This window comes from Lasioglossum baleicum, chromosome 9 (assembly GCF_051020765.1).
Source record: "Lasioglossum baleicum chromosome 9, iyLasBale1, whole genome shotgun sequence".
In the NCBI taxonomy this organism is placed as follows: domain Eukaryota; kingdom Metazoa; phylum Arthropoda; class Insecta; order Hymenoptera; family Halictidae; genus Lasioglossum; species Lasioglossum baleicum.
The window spans coordinates 1,256,946-1,280,851 of record NC_134937.1 but is presented as its reverse complement, the minus strand read 5'-3'; the positions used below and the strand labels follow the sequence as shown (position 1 = coordinate 1,280,851).

The 23,906-nt window shown below is 39.8% G+C and overlaps 2 protein-coding genes across 5 annotated transcripts in view; one reads left to right on the top strand and one right to left on the bottom strand.

The window, feature by feature from the left end:
• The window catches only part of LOC143211847 (uncharacterized), a 272,266-nt gene that overhangs the window by 159,883 nt on the left and 88,477 nt on the right, over positions 1-23,906 (bottom strand). The window lies entirely within an intron of this gene.
• LOC143211859 (histone-lysine N-methyltransferase SETMAR-like) overlaps positions 1-23,906 on the top strand; it is a 266,618-nt gene that overhangs the window by 188,058 nt on the left and 54,654 nt on the right. The gene's annotated exons all lie outside the window — the stretch shown is intronic.

The following is a 23,906-nucleotide window of genomic DNA, read 5'->3' as shown; positions in this document are numbered from 1 at the left end:
AAACAAATCGCTGAAAGTGTTGGCGTAAACACTAACGGAAAGAATGTACGTTGTGTTTTACGAAAATGCAAGCACTTAGCGCGAAGAGAATTGCAGAAAAAACCTTGGTTAACGAAGGAGCATAAAGCGTTCCGCTTACAATTTGCCGAAAAGCATATAAATATGAGGACAAAGTGGCGTACGGTCATATTTACTGACAAGAAAAGATTTAATTCGTAAAAAGAAACAGGCTCACAGAGTCTTTAAAATAAGTTCTCAACTGTGTGACTATCTGACTCTTGTCAACTTGCGAACCGAATGTAAGAGGATGGCTAAACATTGCTATTCTTTATACGTTCGCAAAACTGAACTATCACAGTTCATAATAGTATTAAATCCTTCTGGAATTTTGTGAATTCTAAGCGAAAAACATCTAGTCTACGAAGCAACATGTATTACAAAGAAAATGTTGCAACTAGTGATGACAATATTGCGAATTTATTTGGTGCGTTTTTTGGTTCTGTCTACCGAAACAACACTACTAATTACAATACCCCAGAAAATGGTTGTAACCCCTGTATTTCTGACATTGATATAGACATTAGTGAGATTTATAGTATGTTAGATAAATTCGACATCAATAAAGGGCCTGGAATAGATGGCATCCCTTCCTTATTTTTCAAAATGTGCAGCTTTATTTTATCTCGGCCACTTTGGATAATTTTTAATAAATCTCTGAAATCAGGTAAATTCCCCACACGTTGGAAAACCAGTCTGGTTACACCCATTTTCAAGAGCGGTGACAAATCTAATATTGAAAACTTTAGACCTATAAGTATCATTAGTGTTATGCCCAAAGTCTTTGAAGAAATTGTCACTAAAAAGTTATACTGCTCCATCTCTCTCTCAATATGTGAACAGCAACATGGCTTCGTAAATAAGCGATAGACAACCACAAACCTAGCAATGTACTGCAACTTTGTCTCATCCGCTTTGGACGCCAATCTACAAATTGACACAATATTTACTGATTTCTATAAAGCTTTTGACACTGTAAATCATTCCCTTCTAATCGATAAGCTCTCTGCTTTGGGCTGCAAGGGTAATCTATTGGCATGGCTAGAAAGTTACCTTAAAAACCGGTTACAAATTATACGTATAGGCGGTTGCCTATCATCCCCAGTAATTGTTCTATCCGGAGTACCACAAGGCTCCCACCTAGGGCCTCTACTATTTATAATATTCATAAACGATTTAACCACCATTTTTCAACACTGTAATTTTCTCCTATTTGCAGATGATTTAAAAATCTTTAGCATCATCTCGTCCCCGGATGATGCTTCCAGATTACAGATAGACCTAGATCGTTTCTGCGACTGGTGTCACAGGAACGGTGTGGATCTTAACATTAAAAACTGCCATATTATGCGGTCCTTCCGTCGTTCTGTACCCCTTATATATCCTTACCGTCTTAATGACTGTATTCTCTCCTCAATAACAGATGTTAAAGACTTTGGAATTCACTTCTCCTCTACCCTAGACTTTTCCAACCATTTTTATCACATTGTCAACTGCGCTTCAAGAATGCTCGGTTTCATACTTCGTTTTTCCACAGAGAGAGATTTTCATTCAATTCATACACTTAGGTTGTTATATATTACCCTTGTCCGCCCCCAGTTAGAATATGCTTCAGTTATATGGTCTCCGAATAGCTTAAAATACAAAATCATGCTAGAGAGAATACAGCATAAATTTCTTAGGTTTTGTTCTTATAAGATTAATAATCCTATGTCAATCTTTGATCATGATTACTCCACAATATTAAACATTGTCAAGCTGGAAACATTGTCTGCTCGCAGAAGAGTATCCGACCAGAGCTTAATTTTTAACTTAATTAATAACCATATAGATTGTCCTTCTCTCCTTATGCAAATCAATTTTTACGCACCTGAACGTGCTTTTGAGATCTCGAGCAGGTTTTCAAACACTTAAATGCAAATCCACATATGGATTAAAAAATCCTATAAATCGAATTATTGCGAACTCCAATACTCTATATAATAGTATTGATTATTTTAATGGGTCGTTTCACACTTTCAAAAAAAAAATTACGCATGATTAACTAATATCAGTGCCTCTATACCAACAGTTTTTCTTTTTTATGCATGTCCTTTCTTAGTAATTTATGTTAAGTCTTTGTTATATTGTAAACATTTGTGTAAATGGACCTCGTTCCGTTCATAATAAATAATAATAATAATAATAATAATAATAATAATAATTTGGATGGTCCAGACGACGTAGGCTATTACTATCATAATTTGATTGAAGAACAGCCATTTTTAAGCCGTTACCAAATGGGAGGCGGCTGTGTGATAATTTGGACCGATATTGGATATTGAGGTAAAACAGAAATCAAATTTATAAAAGGACGAATGAATAGTGAACGGTATATTGAAATGATAAATGAACAACTAAACACTTATGCCGCTGTAAGAATTGCTGCAAATAAACACATTTTACAACAAGATAATGTCGCAGCCCACGCGGCGAAAGCGGTCAAGAAATACTTTTCTTCAAAAATTATTCGTGTTTTGGAGTGGCCAGCAATTTGTATAAATATTTACCAAACCGAATGATTAAAGTCGTTAGCTGTAAAGGAGGTCCTACAAAGTATTGAGCATTGATTTTTATCGATTAATTCTGTTATATTTCAAGTTTTTCGTTAAGTGTGCTATCATTTTGTACCTTTATATTTCGTTAATAATTCTACTTCATTCAATAAAAATAGATAAATTAATGAAGCTTCGTTTCATTTCATTCATATCTGTTAAGAAAGACACACTGAAAATATGTGTACATATAATAAAACTTGAATTTTTTCTAATGTTTAATAAACAGAAATTACATTAATTTCAAAGTGTGCTATCTTTTCGTCCCAGAGTGTACAAGAATCTAGAAAATAGTATAAAAATTGTGCTACCTGTGCACGATTTCATTTTCCCCACTTTAATATCGTCTTTAATCATAAATAATAATTAGACTGTGGATTGTGCGCATATGAAAAACATGAATAAGTACAACACAAAATACCAAAAATACCTGAAGAATTTAAGAAGAGTTTTCTCGGTTGTATTATTTATGATTTTTTAGAATCAGTAGTAAAAAATGTAGAAATAAATGTACCGTCTGTTTCTTGGGACCGACGCGGTCAATTTTTATTTTGCTCAAGTCTAACAAGAATAACATCGTAATTCGTAATTACAAGGTGTAAAAAGCCACGAAACGTTTAGGCCAGAAATATTAAAGCCGTGGTTACGCCGGTGTTTAAGCGTAACGAGGGCAAGAAACCCCGTTTGAGAAACTGGTTGCGCGACAAGTGGCCAACGCGATAGCGTTGTTGGATGATTGTAACGACAGGTGCGATTAACGAGCGTTTGACTGAAGTTTAGACCCGCACCGACCGCTAATTAAATTAATTTCAAGACACGCTCTCGGTCTTGCCGCTGTCGCCCACATCTAAACTGCCAGTCACGGATCCAGTAACGATTAGAGTTGGTAGAGGAGGTCGGGTTGGGGTGAATGACTAGGGGAATTTTCGCTTCGAACAGCGGCGTTCGTGCAATTATTTAATTAATTTCTTCCTGTTCCGAAAAACGGCCGTTGCCGGGCACGGAACTTTCGACAGAAGTCGTTCGTGGTGAACCGTTCCCTTCTAACACAAACATGCAAGACAATATGTATATGTATACCTCTTTAATCAATATTATACCAATCTCATTACACCAACCTTGTTGGTGTTCCTCAACAAATTATTGCAATATTCATGGTTAACCCATAAATTCACGTATTTATGGTATAAAAATTGATCAGTACTCATCCAGTGTGTGTGTGTTGGGCAATAAATATAAGAAATTTATTTAAATATAAATAATTATTTAAGTAAAAATTTAAATAACAAGTTATTTGCTATTTGGATATTCAAATAGAAAGCAAAAATAATAATTTATTATTTGAGCAAGTCTAAATAGAATTATTTAAAATAATAAAGTTAATTGTTATTTACAAATACAATTTCAATTATTATTTATATTGACAAATAATAGATTAAATTGTATTTTTATAGGCAGCTAGGCCCTCCGGACGGGCACGTCCACTGGCGGTATACCTGAAAAGGTTGCTATAGCAGACAAAAAACGCTCACGTCTTCATCGTATTATACAGGGTGGACGATTAATCTGAAGACATTGAAATATCTCGAAAACTGTGCATCGGATCAAAACAAGTGGGTAATGAAAGTTGTTCGTCGCGAAAGGAGGACATCCAATGATACCAAACTCGACCCCCCACCGCCATCCCCTGGGGGTGGGGATGGGGGAAGATAAAAAACTTAAATGGGAACCCCCATTTTTCATTGCAGATTGGGATTCTCCAGAAAAAATACACGAATGTGACCTAGTAGTTTTTGAATTTACATGTACTTTTATTTTTCTAATCTGATGTGTATTTGTCGAGACATCCCCAATTTTCAACGATTTTTTACCCATTTTGATTTTTGTCCATTACAGCGCCATCTGTGAACCAAAATGCAAAAATACCTAGGTCAAATTTGTGTATTTTTTTCTCGAGAATACAAATCTGCAATGAAAAATGGGGGTTCCCATTTAAGTTTTTTATCTTCCCCCACCCCACCCCCAGGGGGTGGCGGTAGGGGGTCGAATTTCGTATCATTGGATGTCCCCCTTCGCGACGAACAACTTTCATTACCCACTTGTTTTGATCCAATGCATAGTTCTCGAGATCTTTCAATGTCTTCAGATATATCGTCCACCCTGTATAAGTGTGTACAGGGTGTCCCAAAATTAGTGAAAATCCCGAAAGGGGGTGGTTCCTGAGACCATTTCAAGCGACATTTTCCTTTGCAAAAATGTTATCCGCGCGGCGCGCCAACTGTCGATTGGCCGACTGTGGCAACTCGCGTCTAGGTCGCGCTCTGATTGGTCCGTGTTTTTCGTTGATACCTCCTAAATAAAGACGCGGATAACATTTTCGCAAAGAAAAATGTCGCTTGAAATGGTCTCAGGAACCAACCCCTTTTGGGAAGTTCACGAATTTTGGGACACCCTGTATAGTATACAAAATACAAGAAATAAGAGAAGACCCAAAACTATTTATTTGATTTCCACCTCAATCCAAATAATAAATAATCTTTTATTTAGATAAAAAGTTTAGTTATTATTTGCAATTAAAAGCACACGTTTATTTATTATTTAAAATAAAATTTGCCCAACACTGTACTCATCCAATAATAAACTGCAATAACAAAAATTAGCAAACAGGTTTTCAATAGAAATCATGGCAATCTCATTATACGTACCAACTTCATAAGTTCCTCAACAAATGATTGGAAGATTTACAATTAATATTTCGATAACCCGATCAAAAAAATTTTCAAACAAAAGTTGGTCAGTAACTCCCCAGTAATAAATTGCAATAAAAAACATTGTATGTTTCTTTTTCATTAATCGACACACCTTCGAGTCCTCTTCAGAAAGTATTAGGGGTCGCAAACGGATTAGTTTGGAAGTTATTAATTTTTTGCCGACTGCTATAAGAGAGAGAGAGAGAGAGAGAGAGAGAGAGAGAGAGAGAGAGAGAGAGAGAGAGAGAGAGAGAGAGAGAGAGAGAGTTCGGACGACGCATCGCCGCAAGAATCGATTTTATTCGGCCTCGTGGAGGATCGCACGTGCGAATTTCTTGTTGGAGTGTACGCATATAGGGTCAGCCAGGGTAGAGCTTAAGCGTAGCCATCATCCATGGCTGGAGGATCGAGGAAATTGCCGCTGGACGTTCTGCTCGCGGTGGAACGACGAAATCTTATTGGGCCCTGCCTCGCTTCCTTTCAATTAACGCCTTTTCTCGGCCTTCGAGATACGCCTCTCCCTTTCCCTTTGTTCTCGGCGAGGTCTTCCCTGCTCTTCAAGGGGCCAGGGGAGCTGCTCCATAACATTGGAAGAACGGAAGAGAGAGAGAGAGAGGCACGAAGAGAGAACGTAATCAGAGTTAACTCGAGGAAGGGACAAGGACGGAGGACCCTTGGAGAGAAAGAAGAAACGCGGGGAGAATCGCGAAGAAGATGATTGAACGAGAGAGACGGAGAAACCGGAGGAAAGTCTTTATCACGGGGAACGTCTTGGCATCGAGAACGGCAATGTTGAAGCAGCGGTGAAGAGGGAGTGCGCAGGTGGAAAGAGGACTCGCGACAGGGGGAGGGAATCAGCGGGAGGATGGCGTGTTATGGGGTTTTCACGGGTGCTCGGGAATTTGCATACAGAGCATCTGTCACCAGCCCCTTAGCTGGCTTCGGCCATTCTCGACTTGGAATATCTCCCGCCGCGGATCTACGGGATAATGGGGACCATTCTTATGGTAAACCAGGGCGGGGGGCCCGGCCGCTGCCTGTGATTCGGTCGTCGTCTCTCCTGCGTTCCCATACTCGATTTTCCGAGTCGCGAGCCTTCGAGTAGCGATGGGCATGATATCCTTCTCAATTAAGATCGGTTCCTAATAGCAAAGCATGATCGTATCCGAAAGCTTTGGCCTATGTTGCGTTCATATTTTGTGACTGTGTTTTTTATAAATCAGGTATTCTAGAATAAATGAGCGTATTCCTTGGACTTCAGTGAAAATGGTTTTACAACTTTGATTAGAAATGCTGCTGTGAAGGGACATTTGTTGAAGCAATTAAGTGAGGCAGCTCATGCTGACAATATCTAGGTGCACGGTAGTGCACCAGCCAAGTTCTCGCACTACCTCCTTTTACACGAAACAACTTAGCCATTTTTTAGAGGCTTATAACTCGGCACTGGAGGCAGATGGAGAGATGTAATTTCGTACACTTGTTAAATGCTATCATGTCTCAATATTGACAAAACATTAATCTTTCAACGTTAGTAGGTTCCAGGATATAGGACCTCAAAAATCTCTAAATTTGTCACTGACTGACAGATCATCACAACCTTTTGGATACTTCCCATTGACCTACAGCTTCAAATTTGGTACATAGGTCCACCATAACAAACACTCAAAGGAATAATTATCAAAGTTTGAAATTTTACACCTTAAAGGGGTTCTATTGAAAACTAGAGGGGTGTTGTTGCTCGTTCGCTTCGCGAGCTTCGCAAGTAGGGTTGTCGTAGCTCGCTCGCTTTGCGAGCTCGCGAGAGGGTTAGTGGTACGGATGTTATTTGGTGTGTGACTCTCCAAGAGTCACACAAAGAACTTCCCGATTAGTTAGTTGTAGTATATTATTATCATTATTAAGTGTACATTTTAAGAAGATTATACGTTTTCAGGGAAATTCAATAGTTTTCTACTTATCAAAATGTTTGCTATATGGCGTCGCATTAAACCAACATCGTAGGCTCGTTGCTCGCTTGCTTCCTTGTTATAGCATACTAATGTTGCAAAATAAATTGTCTTAATTAGTTTTTCGCAAACGATACAACTCATCATTATCCGGGTTTGCAGTATTGATCTTGGTTTTCTTTGATACTGTTAATTTAAATTGTCCCAAAATATATAAACCGCGCTCAATTTTGAAACTCTGCTCAGTGCTACATACAACATTTGTAAAGTTCATTTTTCTGATGTTTTAAAATTCAAACATACTTTCTCGTATGTTTGTCCCTGACTTTTATGAATCGTAATCGCTTCAGCAGGAACCACTGGAAATTGACTACGTGTGATTTGATATTTTTCCTCACTCGACATATTTACTTGATTCGATATTTTTATTATTGGTGTAAAATTTTGATCAATATTGGCATTTTTCATATAATCACGATAACGAGTTCTTACTTTCACTCCTACTCTGGCCAATTGAAACTCTAACCACAATATAGACGGAATTTTAGTATTTTCTTGAAAAGTAATAAATTTTAATATTCCGCATGTGTGCTCCATTAACCAATCCGTTTTCAACATCAATGTTATTAATAATTATCATATAGTTTATATTAATTTTCAATTTAATCTCAGTTAATAATTCGTTTTGAACTGATTGTTTTTTTAAAGATTGTAATATAAATTTTTTTTGTACTTTCATCGATATTTTTTGAAAATGTATTCTCGGGAGTAGAGATGATTAACTCACTCTTGCATTGGGATAATTGTCCATTATTGTAAGCGGAAACATCATCATAAGGTACAAAAAAAAATTTTTTTTAATTGAAAAAAAATGTTTTGTGTAATTACGTTTGTTTCTGTTAATTGCTTATTTATGCATTTATGCAAAATTTATGTAAGAAATATGCACTTATGCAAGAAATATGCACTTATGCAAAACATATGCAATCTCTAATGATAAAACAAATTTCTGTTTAGGTCCCAGTTTTTTTTATCTATTTTCGATAAAAATATGCATTTGCATAAACATCCGCAGTCTACTTATAGGGCTACCCGAGTCTAATAACGATGTCATAGAAAATTTGTTTGTTTCACCCAATTCACGGAGCGGAGAAATTCGCCGTTCGTTCTCACGTTGCGCCGCCAAACCTCCTAAACGTTCAAACGGTTCTTCAGTATTGACAGAAAATGATATTTTCTATGCTTCTAGACGATCAATATTTCCATCAATATGGTCCTCCGTTAATATTGACGCGAATATTGAAAATATTATTGATCGTGTAGGGGTCTCACTTTACATAGATGTATTTACGTAGAATATTGACATTTTCAAGACAAAATCATATCGTGGTAAATAATCGAACAGCTCGCTGTTTGTTCGATTTAAAAGCGTGAAAGAATTACGAACGATCGCTTACCGCAGGGAGCAAAACCGAACCGGAGCGAAAAGTAATAGCTAAATTACCAACAGCACGCTAAAAAATCACGACACGCTCCTAATTCCCTGATCGCTCGGTCCGTTGCTTCTCACGGTATTTCGCAGAAGGATCGAGCAACAAGAAAGAGGATGTTCAACCTAGAACTAGAACCGATCCCATCCATTGTCATACTGCATACCATCGCGCTCGGTAAGAGAAAAAAAGCGGCCGTTCGTTGTTACCAGCTTCACACTTGGCTGGCGCTATCTCGGCCAATAATTTGCTCCGATCATGCTAAGGAATAATAACTCCGGTACACGAGCTGATCGGTTTCGAGAGGTTACATCTCGGCTCGTTACGGAGTCCGCCCTGTTCGAGCGCACGTGAAGTTGCAGCAGAAGCTGTTGCAATCCCCCGTTCAGTTTCCATGAAATTCCTTCGATCTAGATCGCGATCGATCACGCGAGGGTCCTCGGCAAGAGGCTCGCCGTCACGCGAACCCGCAGAAGCCCACGCATCTTCAATGTTGCGAACAGTCGTGCTAAAAAAACCTCGGATTATTAAATGCACCTTCTTTCCTCGAACTTATGGTCGAATTACGTTTGTGGTATTGTAACAAGATGAATCAATTGCAATTTCATTCGAATGTCAGCCTCGTGAAATGAAAAGCATAATTGTCCGATTTGGTAAAAAAGGAAGAACAAATAAATAGTGTTCTTTTCCTTTTTGTGATACGGTTGCCAGTCTAGAATATGATATAAACAAAATTATCCTACCTCAAAATTGTATACAATACATTATAATATAAAATTCGAAGTCCAGCTATAATATCATTTTTATATCGATAGGCACTCTAAGAAACCGAGGATTTTGTTATCCCGATAATTATATTAATAAACATTCGTATTACGAAATATATTAATCGCATTTTTGAAGTCCGAATGTCCACTAAAGAGTAAAAAATGTCCATTTCGCGAAGGTTAACCAAAATGAATTCTCATATTACACCTGAAATTATCGAGAACTGTAACCCAGCGCGATTGTATCGCGTACTATTGCGTACCAGTGCTCCAGAACGATCGCCACGGATCGAAGAAGCGGTATTCCCCGATAAACAAACAAGATTTCGCGAGGGATACGCGAAGGCAAATGTCAACAGCGTGCTCGCGCGATTGTGGAGCGTCGCGTTTCAAGCCTTGGGGACCGAATCCGAATGCAGAATTCTTCGGCAGACTGTTACGAACCCCGTGCTCGTCCCCGCATACCAACTCGCGCCCATCGAACGTCCTCCTTCGTCGTTTCCCCGCCGGAATACATATGCAGTCGTGTATTTCCTGTTGCATCGTCTAATCCCTCGGTCGTCGTCTTTATTGTTACCCAAGAACATGCCCGGCGTAATTGCCGGAGGAAACGGTAACGGAAAGGTAAAGATTCAGCGCCGCCCCACCGCCGCACACCGCCCCTCGAACTATTTGCATGAGTCTCGATTTCCTCATCAGCATGCACGGCTGCGCCCACATTTTCTACGTGCACCTGGCTCCTGCTCGCTATGACGTGTCCTATTATCGTTTCTGGACCGAGCACAGGAACGGATCGATCCTCTTCCACCGTCCTATTCCAGGCTCCATCCTTGTCCGTAATTTTCCTGATCCATGACCCTCTGCGCCGACTGTCCCACCCCCCCCCCCACTCACCCTCTGTGCAACCAATAAGACGGCACTGAACGTGCCAATTATCTTTTCGATTTCGTGAAAAAATTCTATCTCATCCAATATGATTTCTTGCGACTAGACTCAGACTTCTGCCAAGGCTAGTTCTTGTGAAATTTAGAATTGCAGATAATTTGTGACCTACCAAAAAATATCCTAATTTAATCTTTCAATTTTTGCCAATTTTTTTCAATAGTTTACGCTAAACCTACCGAGCACTAAAAGCGATTAAAATAATTTAAATTATGAAAATGCCAAGGCTCTATTTATTTAGATTTTGTGCGATCTTTATACCAATATGTGGTTGGATAAAAAAATTTATTGAATCAATTTCCATGTAAACAACTTTATTCTTGCAATAATTGTTAAATGAAAATATAAAAGCGGTCATTTGACGGGCAGTGGTAGCTGTAGTGTTAAAAAACGATTACAATTTCTCAACACATGCAACAAAAATGTTATTCTGCATAAAGATTCGCGATCGAACATTTTTCAAAAGGACTTCGTTCTTGTCGTCCAAGAAAGTAATCGTTTCGTTCCACTGTGGACTCCTCCACCGAGTTGTCCGATCGGTACCCTCGTTTCGCTTGTCTGCTCCGCAGCCCCCTTCATCCCCAACCTCTTCCGGCGAGGCTGTATTACCTGCGTGTTCGTTTTCGTGCCCGAACCCAGCCTGGCCCCGAAAATGGTTTTCCAGGCACGAATCGCGGAACACATTGAAATTCACCGCGAACCTCGCTTTCCATCTCTATTCCTGTCAGCCAAGACCAGAGCCACGCGCTTTGATCCGAGGCGAAGAGCCAAACGTAGACACCACCCCCACAGTCACCCGCCTACACACGCCGCTGTTTTGCTCTCGAGGCACATCCGCCTTTGTTCGCGACGCCCTTTAATTTAGCTCAGCCTTTCTTGCTATATTTTTCTCTCACCGTCTGCGTCTCTCTTCAACTCTCTCTTTCCGATTCTTTCTATCTACTTCCCTTAGGTATCCCCACTCCCTTTCTCACTTTCCAGTTTTTGCTTTCATTCGTTTTCGTAATCACTACTTGTCTAATTTCGCATTATTGCACAGTCATCGGATATTCTTCCGCATTTTACAATTATGGTGGAGAATTCTGCTATAACTCGAGCTTTATTGTTACATTTTTCTCTCGTTGTCTGCTTTTCCTATTTGCTTCCCTCGATACACATTTTTTATTGGTCACCTCAAGATTATGCTGTGTATATACTTCCCCACAAATTAAATTGGAACAATGAAGAACGGATAAAAGTGTTACAAATATGCTAGGAAAAAGCTTGGTAAACCAAGCAATATAATCTACACCTACAATCATCAAAAGCGTCCACTTTCAAATGGTTAAACAATACCAAACAGCCTTTCTTGCACCTCTCGCTTCTTTTTTCACTCGGTTCCCAGGATACACCACTCATTTTCTCACGTTTCCTCCTATCTGCACCAACTTTTACTTTCATTTATTTTCCAGCCATCTTCCACCCCTGTCACGTTCAATTTCTACGCCTTTCGTTCTCCCCTTTCATTCTTCTTTGGTTTATTGTAGTTTTTTTAATTTGTGTTTCTTGGGAGGTTCGGTGTCACCGCCTCTTTGGATTAATCTTTTCGTGGTGGAAGACATTGTTGACTTTTGATTGGGACTAGTAACCCTGATTTAGGGGTTGTGCTTCTTTCAACACGCGATCTTTCACCCTTGAATTTTCACCCTTGTTGGGTCACAGTGCGCTTGAGAGATGCCGTTATTTAGAACGTATGCTCTGTGGTACTCGTTTTTGCAACAAATATTTATGTTCTCAAGACAGAAGTACTTATTTTGTTCAAACTCGAATTGTTCAAAACTTGTGTCTGTATCTACTCCATGATATATTGCGAACAGAGTTGGACAAAAATTTTATTTAAATAAAAATTTCGAATAAAGTGGGTTTAACACCCACTTGGAAAAAACCCACTGTATTCAAAATTTTTATTTAAATAAAATTTTTGCCCCACTCTGATTGCAAATATTTGTAGAAAGAGTACACATGCATTTGAATTTTTTAGAAGTGAACTAAATGGTTTTACCTTCTACACAGAAGCAACTCGTATGAATAAAACTTTCGTAACCTAACTTGCTTTGCTAAAAATATTAAATACATTTGAAAACACATTAAAATGTGCCTTGATTTAGTTACGATTTTTATGAAATTACTTTGAATATACTTCACAGTTAATCTTCTCATTAGATAAGACCAGAATTATGAGCACAAACATACAACAATGTTTAAAAGAGTGGAAAACAAATGACATTTTCCTCTTACTAAAATTTGGTGAAGAATAATGTATTGTTTATAGATGGAAGTCTCTACTGTCTACGATTAATTAAGATCCTCCAATAAAGACAGACCTGCCTAGTCTACGGATATCCGTTCCCTAACAGCTCCACAGACAGATGCACTAATCAAGCGGACAGCTGTAATGAAGCGAAGCCAAGGTTCAGTTGTCCCTCGTTCTCTGTTGGAATTTGGCTAGAACGTCGGATCCATCGTTCGAGTAATGAACCTCTATCTGCGAAACTAGATCGCGTCCACAATTGCAATGATTTAAACGGCGAGCCTCAGGATTTGCTCAGTTTCGACTTGCAATTAGCCACGTGGAACAATAGTACTGCGTCGCTCCAGTTCCCAAGTTTTTCTGTTCTTCCTTTCTCAGAGCGCATCGTTCCCCATTACACAGCTTACAATTACATGGTACGCTAACAACAGAATGTTTAACAACAGTTTCCTGTCTGACTGTTTTACTGCCCGGGTAATTTCTCGGTTAAATAGATTACGTAGATGGAATCGACCAAATTGAGAATAATTCCACGTTGCTAGAATTTACTTTGCTGTTGTAAAATTGATTTCGATATAATTAGGGGCTTTTAGTATTCTCAAGTCTGAAAATTCTCTCACCGATGCTCTCCACGTTACTTAACTATTTAATTTAACCGTGGCGTTTCTCATGATTCCAACAAAGTTACTGTTACAAATATCAAGTTTCTGTAACTTCTTTACAGATTTGGATTAGTTAGTCTCCAATTGCTTAAGGGTACATGAGAAAATTTATACGGAATTTTAGAAAGATGCTACGATGATACTTCGTGTACACTGCACCACTTAGGGTAATTTCGGGATAGCACCATTGGTCGAGATGCACCCGTTTTTATTGTAGCAATACTGGACGATTTTAAACTGTTTTTCGCGTATCATTCACATCGTTTTAACCTGTGCAAATAACCTCGTTTCGAAGAACACGCTTATCACATCATTTACGTGTAACAGAAGCATAAAAACTTCTTAGTACTCCGAACTCCTGACGAAATATTTTTGTCAGTGGTAAGTACAAACGTTATTACGTTCTTATTGTTTTAACTATCAGTATCGACTTAAATAGTGGCAATGGTTTCTCCTTTACGATTTTTCATCGTGTTTTGACAAAACATGTTGTACTGGTTCTTGTTTTTGTATAGGTGTGTCTCTCCCTCAATTCAGACGCACGAGTAATTTATGTAAGTATACTAAGCAGTCGTTTTCGCCAGTAACATCTCTTTTTCAATTAATTACAAAGCGATAAATTAAAACTGAGACTTATTGTTTGACACGCTATTTGTTAACATCATGCACTCTAATTAATTAAAATAAAATATAAAACTATTTCGGCCGAGGTAGAAATTAATAAAGAAGACTCGAACATAAAACCCACAGAGAAGATTATAGACAGTCCTGAAGATTCTGGTAATCATTGTATCGAGTGTTTGGAAGATTATGATTCAAACACATCTCTAAAGAAGATTGGATTTGTGGGTCCGAATGCCTCAAATGGCTCCATGAAACGTGTACAATGTATACTAATTTATGTAACATGTGTGGTACGAGAAAAAGAAAAAATAGAAGTAGGGAGAAGAGACTACAAATAAAGGAGTGCATCTAACCCCAGGCCCTAGGGAGACTAGGGACACTTTTTCGACCTCTTTTTTAAACAGTATATTAACACTTTACGTACCGAAAGCCTATTAATAGGATTTCCAATAATTGTGATGTACCAAAAGAAAGCATAGAAATGTTCTTTTAGATTGCAATCTCAAATGAAACTATTTGATGACGTTATTGAGAGTGACTTGTTCGTTCACAATGAAAATTGCTGTTGCTATTGAATGTTCCATTAGAAAGTGTTCAGCCATGTCCATAGATTTTTCAAAATTATGCAATAATAACCGGTCGGTAATGTGTTAATATATTAATATAAAAGTTTTACTCATTTAACGTTACATTGTACTAAAGAGATTTAAATAAACAATTCAACTATACCTATCTAGACTTTCAATTCTTTGTAGTAAAATTTTTATAAACAGAAAACAAAATGTGGTGCGTCTATCCCGAAATTACCCTAAGGGTTAACTTGAAGAACTGAAATCAAATCTGAATTGTTGAAATCTGGACACTCCGGTAATACATCAATGTCTATTCTTTTTTATATCATGTATTTGCACACAGAGAATTTCTGGAATATCCTGAGCAGTAGAAGGCGTCATGATTGATGCACCGAACATTTTTCCGCAACGTTTCCGACGCCGTTGTATGGAACAATTTCTACGGCAATCACTTAGAGGCCGTATTTAGTGTGCGAAGCTTCTCGGCGGCGCGGTTTCACTTCCTATCCGGCTTTCAATAAATAATCAGGCTTTAATAACAGCGCGGAGAAGCGTGCGAAACCTACACGTCTCCTCGCGATAGGTGCACCGTTCTAATCAAGCCTAATATGGGAGTAGTCGTCGGGCAATTCGATATCGTTATTACGATATAAATCCGGATAAGCCTTGCCGCGCGTAAAGCAAGCCCACGCGCGAATCCACGATTTTATCCGCACGGTTTCTACCTGCACTTTCGTCCGTGCCTGAGTCACACCTTGGGATCCAGTTCGACGCGCATAAAATGACCGATCGCCGTTCCAAACTGCTGCGATCGAGATGCTTCCTTATCCTTTCATTTTCCCTGCACGAAACTGGTACCGATCCCATCGCTTTTTAATCAAGGTTAGTCGATATATCCCACTTTCAACGGAATAGTCTGTTCAATCACGATGCGGTCTCGGGCTCAGCACGACACGCTGCATAAGCAAATGGCCGCCATTTGCCAGTTTTACGAGCGTGCCTAGCTAAGAGCTCCCTTCCTCTTTACATCATTTGCTAAACAGGTACTAATTATCACTTTTTTAAATTAACGACGCTCGATGCATCGCCGGGCTGCCAGTGAGAGTGTGTTCGATCACTGCCTGCTTAAGTCACGATTTAGATCCAGTTCCACACGATCCACAAGCGAATAACATTCCATAGCTTCTCATGGATACCGGCGATTAACTTTCTTGCTGCTTATTCGCTTTCAATCGATGTCGAAAGATTATGTGCGCTGGAATTTCGATCTTTTACGAATTTCGATTTAACAATTTAATATGTTTTTCGCTCGTGTTAGTTTAGTTTAGTTTCGTTTTAGACGTTAAGGTAAACTTGTCGAAACGTTACTCCCTCTCGGATTTTGATGAGCTTTAAATATGTTGTCAAGGTCACGATTCTGAACAACTTGTTCCTTTGGATGTACTCATACGTATAACGGTCGGCTTGGCTGCTCTTTACGTTACCGGACTCAAAATTTCTGCCTTTCTCCTGCGAATTATGATATATTTGGTATGTAATCCGGTAGATTCGTACCCGGCGCTGATGCAGATCAAAGTTTCGATCCTGTAGAATCAATGGTTCAGGAGTTATGGTGGCTTAAAGTTGAGCATATTTCCAGTTTTTTGACAGGTAAGGGCACCGCCACATTGGTTTGTAGTGACGGTCGCACGCCGCTTATTACATATTTCGGTCAGAATTAGGTCGAGGGGCGACAAAGTGAGCGGCTCGCGGTCGTCGCTACAAATCAATATGGCGGCACCCTTACCTGTCCAAAATGCTCAACTTTAAACGACCACAGCTCCTCAACTATTGATCCTAGAGGATCGAAACTTCGATCTGTGCATCCGCGCCGGGCACAAATCTACTAGATTACATACCAAATACGTCATAATTCGTAGGAGAAAGGTAGGGGAGGTGGTTGGGTTGTGAGACAGTCGTTTTTATCCATCGCGCAATCGCGATAATTCCAATCTGTCAGCTGTCAAATTTTTGTTTTGACGTCTGCTAGTTTTTGTGCTAGCACCGAGGTGTATAGACGTGTTGCTTATATTAGATACGGACATCGTGTGTAAAAATCAATTTCCAAAACTTACTCATTTTTTTAAAAACATTATTGTGTTGAGTGAATCAATTGATAAAGGTGAGTGTGATGCATTTTCATTTAGTGTTTTCCTTACATTTTACGATGAAATATTGAGTTTTGCGCATATACGACAAACACAGTTTTTTTTCTCTCACATTCGGAATAGCATCATGGTTAGGTTATGAGACATCATAGTGGTTGGGTTGTGAGACACTAGATTTTTGTACTAGAAACGAACTAGAACTGTCAAATATCGTTGTTTGTGTTAGAATTAAGTGTTTATTTGTCATTTAACGTTTGTTTTGGTTTATTTTTTGAATTTATAGTCATGTCAACTCCAAGAAAATCGCCCGCAAACAAAGAAATTAATTTTAATGCCGTGCTTAGTGCCGTTAAAGTTCATTTGCTGGAGAAGAAAGGCATAAGAAAGGCTGCCAAAGAATATGGCATCTGATGAGGACGTAGATTTTTGCACCATTTGTTTTTAAGGTTTTTGCCGCAAAAATTCACCGCTGCCAACTCTATCAAATGCAACACATGCCAGCGGCCTGTTCGTTTGAAGTGTGCCGATGTGGGCAGTCGTTCGTTTTTCACATGCAAACATCGTGACACCGACTTGGATGACGAAGGGGAAGATGATTATTGAATCCTTCCATTCATTATATTTTTTTTTTACTTTTCTTCGCCATTCTTTGCTTTTTTCAATTATTTGCCATTCTCTGCATTTTTTCAATTCTTTGCCATTCTTTTTAACTTCTTTGGCCACTTAATGTCTTTAAAATAAATAAAAATTCATTTTTGCTTAAAGTTACATGGGTTTTACTTTATATTTTACCACACACACACACACACACACACACAGTTTTAGTTGATTTTTTCGAGTGTCTCACAACCCAACCACTTTTTTCAGGAAGCCAAAAAACATGTCCTCGGAAAATTGGTCATAAAATTTTACTTGTTAATCAAATCGCTAAACCTTTTTGCGTATAAAAGTTGCGTAATTCCTTCACCTTTCCAACGGTATATAAAACTCTTTGATATCTTCATCAAGCAAAAAGTTACAGCCCAAAAAGAAAACCCAACCACCTCCCTTACTAATTTTGAGTTCGGTAAAGTAAAGTTTACCCGTCGGCTTTAGTAATTTTTTTAATGCAACAACCGACATGATCGTTAGAAAATAGTATTCAATTTTTATATTAAAACTAGAGGAATAGTCGAACAATTTTTTGACTGTTTACTTCGACTTGTTCGAATATCGGCGAGTTCAAGAATTTTTTCAACCCAACAAATAAGGGGATCATTGTCAAAAAAATACAAGAACAAATACAAGGAATTTTGTTAAACCCAACAAATCAGAAGATCATTGTAAAGAAATACGGAAACGTTCTTCAGCTTCCATTTTCATACAAAAAACCATCTTTCTGGGAGAACTCGAGAAGTTAGGTAGTAAAAAATTGTTTAATTTTCATCCGCGGAATGACAGGAGGTAAAAGGTTAAGTTTTAATCGAACGCGTAATTGCGTGGGTATTTAGGAAATTATGATAACATTCGTGACCGTCGGGTATCACGGTTGGGAGTGGCCGTTAAGAGTCAGGAAGGAGTTTAACGCGAGTTTGAGAGTAGAAGTCGTTTCACCCCTCGGGAAAAAAAAGAAAAATCGGGGGTAGCTTCCTCTCTCGTTCCCCTCTCTCTCTCTCTCTCTCTCTCTCTCTCTCTCTCTCTCTCTCTCTCTCTCTCTCTCTCTCTCTCTCTTTGTGCTCTCTGGCGGAGAGAGAGAGAGAGAGAGAGAGTGCGTCGAGACAGGACGCTCGGGGGCTCTCGGAAGGGTGAAAAATTGTAGGGACTTATTAAACGGAAAAGTTAGCCGTCGAGGCGAAACGGGACGGTACGGGACGGGACAAGAGAGCCCGTGATATATGTGCACCCATCGGGTAGGAAAGTTTTGACGAGCGAACGACTGCCGGCTGCGTTATTATTGGCGATAAATTATCGGAGTCTGCACTTAAGCGGGGGGGACCAAGATACAAACACGATTCGGGGTGTAAAGTTGGCACGAATTACGCGATCCGCTCGATTTACGGCTTACGTGCCACCTCGCCGAGGCTTTCGGATCTCTCCGATCTCTCGGAAAAAAAGGAAAACGAAGGTTGAATGCCAGTAATCAGCGCGCCGGGGAATTAGCGCCGAACCTCCAAAATCAGGTTTTTTGCCAGACCGACCGTAATTTATGATCCATACGGTAATTACATGCTGCGGTAATCGATATCTAATTATGACAAAGTGATTCAATTCGGGATTTTACGCGCTCGTTTTTACGAACAGTTTCGCCCGGACCGCGGCAGAATTTGAACCAGTTTTTAAACCGCCGATCTCCTGATTGTCAACGAGAATTATGTGTCTCAAACTTTGATTTATGAGTAACAGTTTCACGTGATTGCTTGTACTTTATCGAAAGTGGAACTCGAGATTATCAGCTTCCGAGTATCGGAATTTAGTAATATCAATGTTCAAGTTTTCAATGGTATGAACATGAACATCTATGGGTTGAGGATGTTATTAGTTTCAGCATCAGAGATTATCATGATCCGATCATCATTCCCAATTTTGGAAGTTCGACAGGTTCTAGCGAGCCTATAGTTCATCGAACTGTGTCTAGACTCTATCGCCGAGTACTAATTACTCTACGTTCTCGTCGCTACCTTCCAGGGAGTCCAGAGACGTTTATATCCACGTCTAACAATACATAATGTTCAGCATCATCTCCTAAGTCCCCGGAATCCTCGGTGTGACCTCCCATGACCCCAAACTCATCACCTGCTTAGGGTACCAAATTATCACTACGACCTCGTAATGCTCCATACACCAAGTATTAACCGCTGACAGCTCTGTATTATCAGTACCGTCTACCTAGAACCCGAGTATTCAGTGTGTCTACACTACAGGGCGTCTCAAATTACGTGAAATACGCTTCGGCGTTCGATAAACACATACCCAAGAAATTGATAATACGAGATCGAACATAGTTCAGAATTTAGTATGCGACTCTTAAGGTAGAATGGTAGTCATGTGACGAAGCTAGCGAAGAAATAGAATCTTACTATAATAGATTTTGGGTCGAAACATGGGTTTGCGGGGTCTCGTTCTTTGTCCTTATTTGAGCAAATTTTGGGCTGAGTGAAGGCTCATTCTAAAGAGGAAGGTTAAATGCAGAGCTCTCTGGTCGTGATTTAACGAGATTATGTTTGTATCTAATAATATGAGTGTCCAAAGTAGGGAAAAAAATCCCGCAGATTCCAATGCATTTATTTTTCTGTCACCAAAAGACTTTTGACTGGTATGATGACCAGAGCTCTCTGCGATGAACCTTCCTCTGAATCTTTGTGCAGCTCAAAATATGCTCGTATAAGGACGAAAACCGAGACCCCGCAAACCCATGTTTCGACCCAAAATCTAGTAAGATTCTAGTTCCTTGCTAGTTTTATCACGTGACTACCCTTCCAGCTTAAGAATTTAGTTATACCATCATACAGGCCTTTTTAATATATGAAATCTCCTACAGGTATACTCAACTGTATTAACTGAGTGAGTACAATTGGAAAGAGCCTACATATATTTATCAATTATACCATTGGTCAACAGACTGGACGTATTAAAAAGGTTTAAAGACATCCCCTCCCAAGGAACATGAATTTCGGTGGATGTCAAATGGCCAATGGCAATCTTGAAAGACGTTTTCCTGAATTGCTCTAGCCAATTCCAAATTGCTCGCCATAGAGATAAATAACTTCAACAGTTGTACTGAATTGTGCTAAGTTTGTGCTCCAACACAACTGTTGAAATTATTTAATAAATAAAAGTGGGGGACTAACTTCCAGGAGGATGGACAACCTGATCGTTGCCTCCTAGAAGTTAGCCCCCCACTTGTTAAATTAAATAATTTCAGCAGTTGTGCTGAGTTGTGCTAAGTTTGTGCTACATTGTGTGCTCGAATATTACAGCTATAATATAAAAAATAAGACTAAAAATTGAGAAAAACGATTTTTTGAGTAGCCCCCCACTTTTCATTTTTATCAATTTTCTCAATTGTGCCAAGTTGTGCTAGGTTGTGGAAAGATTGTGCTAAACTATATTATAATTTAACAAGTGAGGGGCTAACTTCTAGAAGGCCTGATCGCTGCACATCAAAAGCACTTTCGCAGAGTCAAGCATTCAGAACAGGACTTAAAGAGGGAGAGTATGGCAACTGCCTAGCAGGATAGGATTACATCACCGAGTCTGTCGCATAACGTCTCAAAGAGCCTAGAAAATCTACCTTCAAGATAGCTTTTAAAAAATTGATCAAAAGCGTTCATTTTCCGAGAGTGAAGCAGTTCGGAAGAATCCCCGAAAATTGAGAATATGGCAAGTCATAGCAGAGCATATCCACAATAAAAAGAGTAGAGTCTAGAAAACCTACCTTCAAAATTACTATTTAAAAGCTGATCGACAACCGCTTAGGCGTTAGGCTAACCAGATCGGACAAGAACATGAGTGGAACCAACTCGCATGGTTTATAACAGACGGGAGAAATGCGAAAAGCGGGGCCCCATCTGGCCCTTCAGCGAGCCAGAAGTTGAGGGAGGAAAGGGCACAAGTCCTGGACGTGTGGTTTTTCTAGTGGGTATTGGGGAAACCGAAGACCTGTTTCCCGAGTCCCACGCTACCCCCCTTCGGGGGGGGGAGGTGTACGCAGAATGTATTTTTCCACGACATCCTTAAACTAAAAAAAAAGGATAACCAATGCTGCCTCCGCAGCCATCAGAAGCGTCCACACTGCGTTTACACTGCGTCCTCGCTGCGCAGTGTAAACATTAAATATACCACGCAATCTGATCCCGGGTGTATCGGTGTGAACTGCTGTCACGTCTGCCAACGTGTTGCCATAGGTTATAAGCATAGCCAATAAGAGTAGGATATTGTAACCGTAATTATTAAGAATATTGATTAGTTATAAGTAGTCATACTTCGCTCCGTTCATCAGATCCGATTCTCACCTCATACCATATACCCACTCTTAAATTAACCCTTGTATAATAATCATATCTTAATGTATTCCCCGTAGCAGTATCACGTAGCATTCACCGTAATCATTAATCGCGCGCTTCTCATAACATCCATAGCGTTATGTCTAACGAGACATCCGGTAGAAGATAAGACACCTATGTATTCGACCTCACGATCCTAAAAAGAGTTCAGTTAATTCAGTTCAATTCGGACAGCCAGTCTGTCACGTTCGTTCAAGACTCCAGCGAGGCTCGCCGCCTCCTGGATGTCCCGGTCCGGACTCCGACGAGTCCTCGCTCTCATCCGCCTTTGAGCGGTCCTGCTATAACACGCGCTTCTAGTTCATTATAATTTCATTTCATACATTACAAATATATTTCCAGTTATTAATTTAATAAGTGAGTCTCGCTTAGTTCTTCTCCCTACATCCTCGCGCTGGCGATACTTTCCTATTCAATTCGCATTCGTCGTTATCAATTACGAAAGCTCGTGCGCATCAACGAACCTTAGACGGAGGACAACAGCGGGGTATCTCCCGTCAACCGAGGATCACCGACGACGTGATCTTCCCAGGACGAGTGAGGATGATCGTCCTTCCTACGACGATCCAGCCTGATTCGACTGCAGCCGTCAGCGAGCAACGGAAGCAGTTCGCATAAAAGAAGCCTGCCTGTCTTCACCGATCGCTATACTCAACTGTCCGATAAGTTGCTAGATATTTCCCTGCGAAGATTCGCGCCGTCTCAGTTATCTCTGTTCTCGTCCGCCGCTTTGGGGCGAATCTACTGTAAGCGTTAAGTAGAATACGCATGTTCGCGAAGGTCGTGGTTCCCAGTCAGACGTCGGACGTAACGTGCCGCGTGGACAAAAGGTTGTATCGCATTTGAGAGCGTCCAGTAAGGGGAATGGGTCGCGGAACGATAGTTTTCGCGAAAGTCAGACTCCGGGACGTAACACTGCTATTAATTCAATCGCAAAAACAAGCAAAATTTATTGTAGGTACGAAGCGGTCTCATTGGTACGCTATTTTTTGCTGTGCTTCTAATCCAGTCAACGAAAAGTTGTAGAGGGAAATGGAAGGAACACAATTTCCAACTTTGGGTCTTTGTTTGGACTAGTTAGGAGGTAAACATATTAAAAGTCCCCACCCCTAGGGGGTGGGCGGGGTGCAGAGGGGCACGTCGATGTCCCCTTTTTCAGTTTTCCGCTTATATCTCGGAAACCATGCGTTCTAGCGATAAGACCATTCTATACAAAATTAAAGCTGATAAAATGTGCCACAAGATTGATTCCATTCAGTTTTTCGCTATCTCGCATAGTTTCCAAGATATCCGCGCTCAAAGTTCACTAACTCTTTAGCACAATTAGTGAACTTTGAGCGCGGATATCTCGTAAACTATGCGAGGTAGCGAAAAACTGAATGCAGTCAATCTTATGGCACTTTTTATCAGCTTTGATTTTGTATAGAATGGTCTTATCGCTAGGATACATAGTTTCCGAGATATAAGCGGAAAACCGAAAAAGGTGACTTCTACGTGCCCCCCTGTAGCTCGCTCACCTCCTAGGAGTAGGGACTTTTAGTATGTTTACCTCCTAACTAGTCCAAACAAAGTCCCAAAGTTGAAAATTGTGTTCCTTCCATTTCCCTCTAGATCCCCGCTTATGAGCATGCATTGACTGGACTATTCGGCCGCGCGCGGTCTCTGTTTACACGCGCTGGCCTTTTCTACGTTCGGCTCGGTCATTGAAGCACAAAAATTGCGTCTCTCTACGAACTATGCAAACGAACCTCCCCCCGAGGCCCTTGCGTCCATCGAATATTTACTGTAGTTCGAAATAAGGGACCTTTTTCTTATTGAGCCACTGAAACCTATTATAGGTTTATTTCAGCTTTAACCATTTTTACAGTAGCTTACAGTTAGTGTACAATGACAGAATTAATAATCGCTAGAGATGTAGATTGCAGTCGTTTAAAAACTGAAAGATATATTCACAAGCTTTAACATTATGTTTAGCAAAGAAAATGTCCGCTTTTAACGGTAGAGAAAACTTAATTTTACGCAA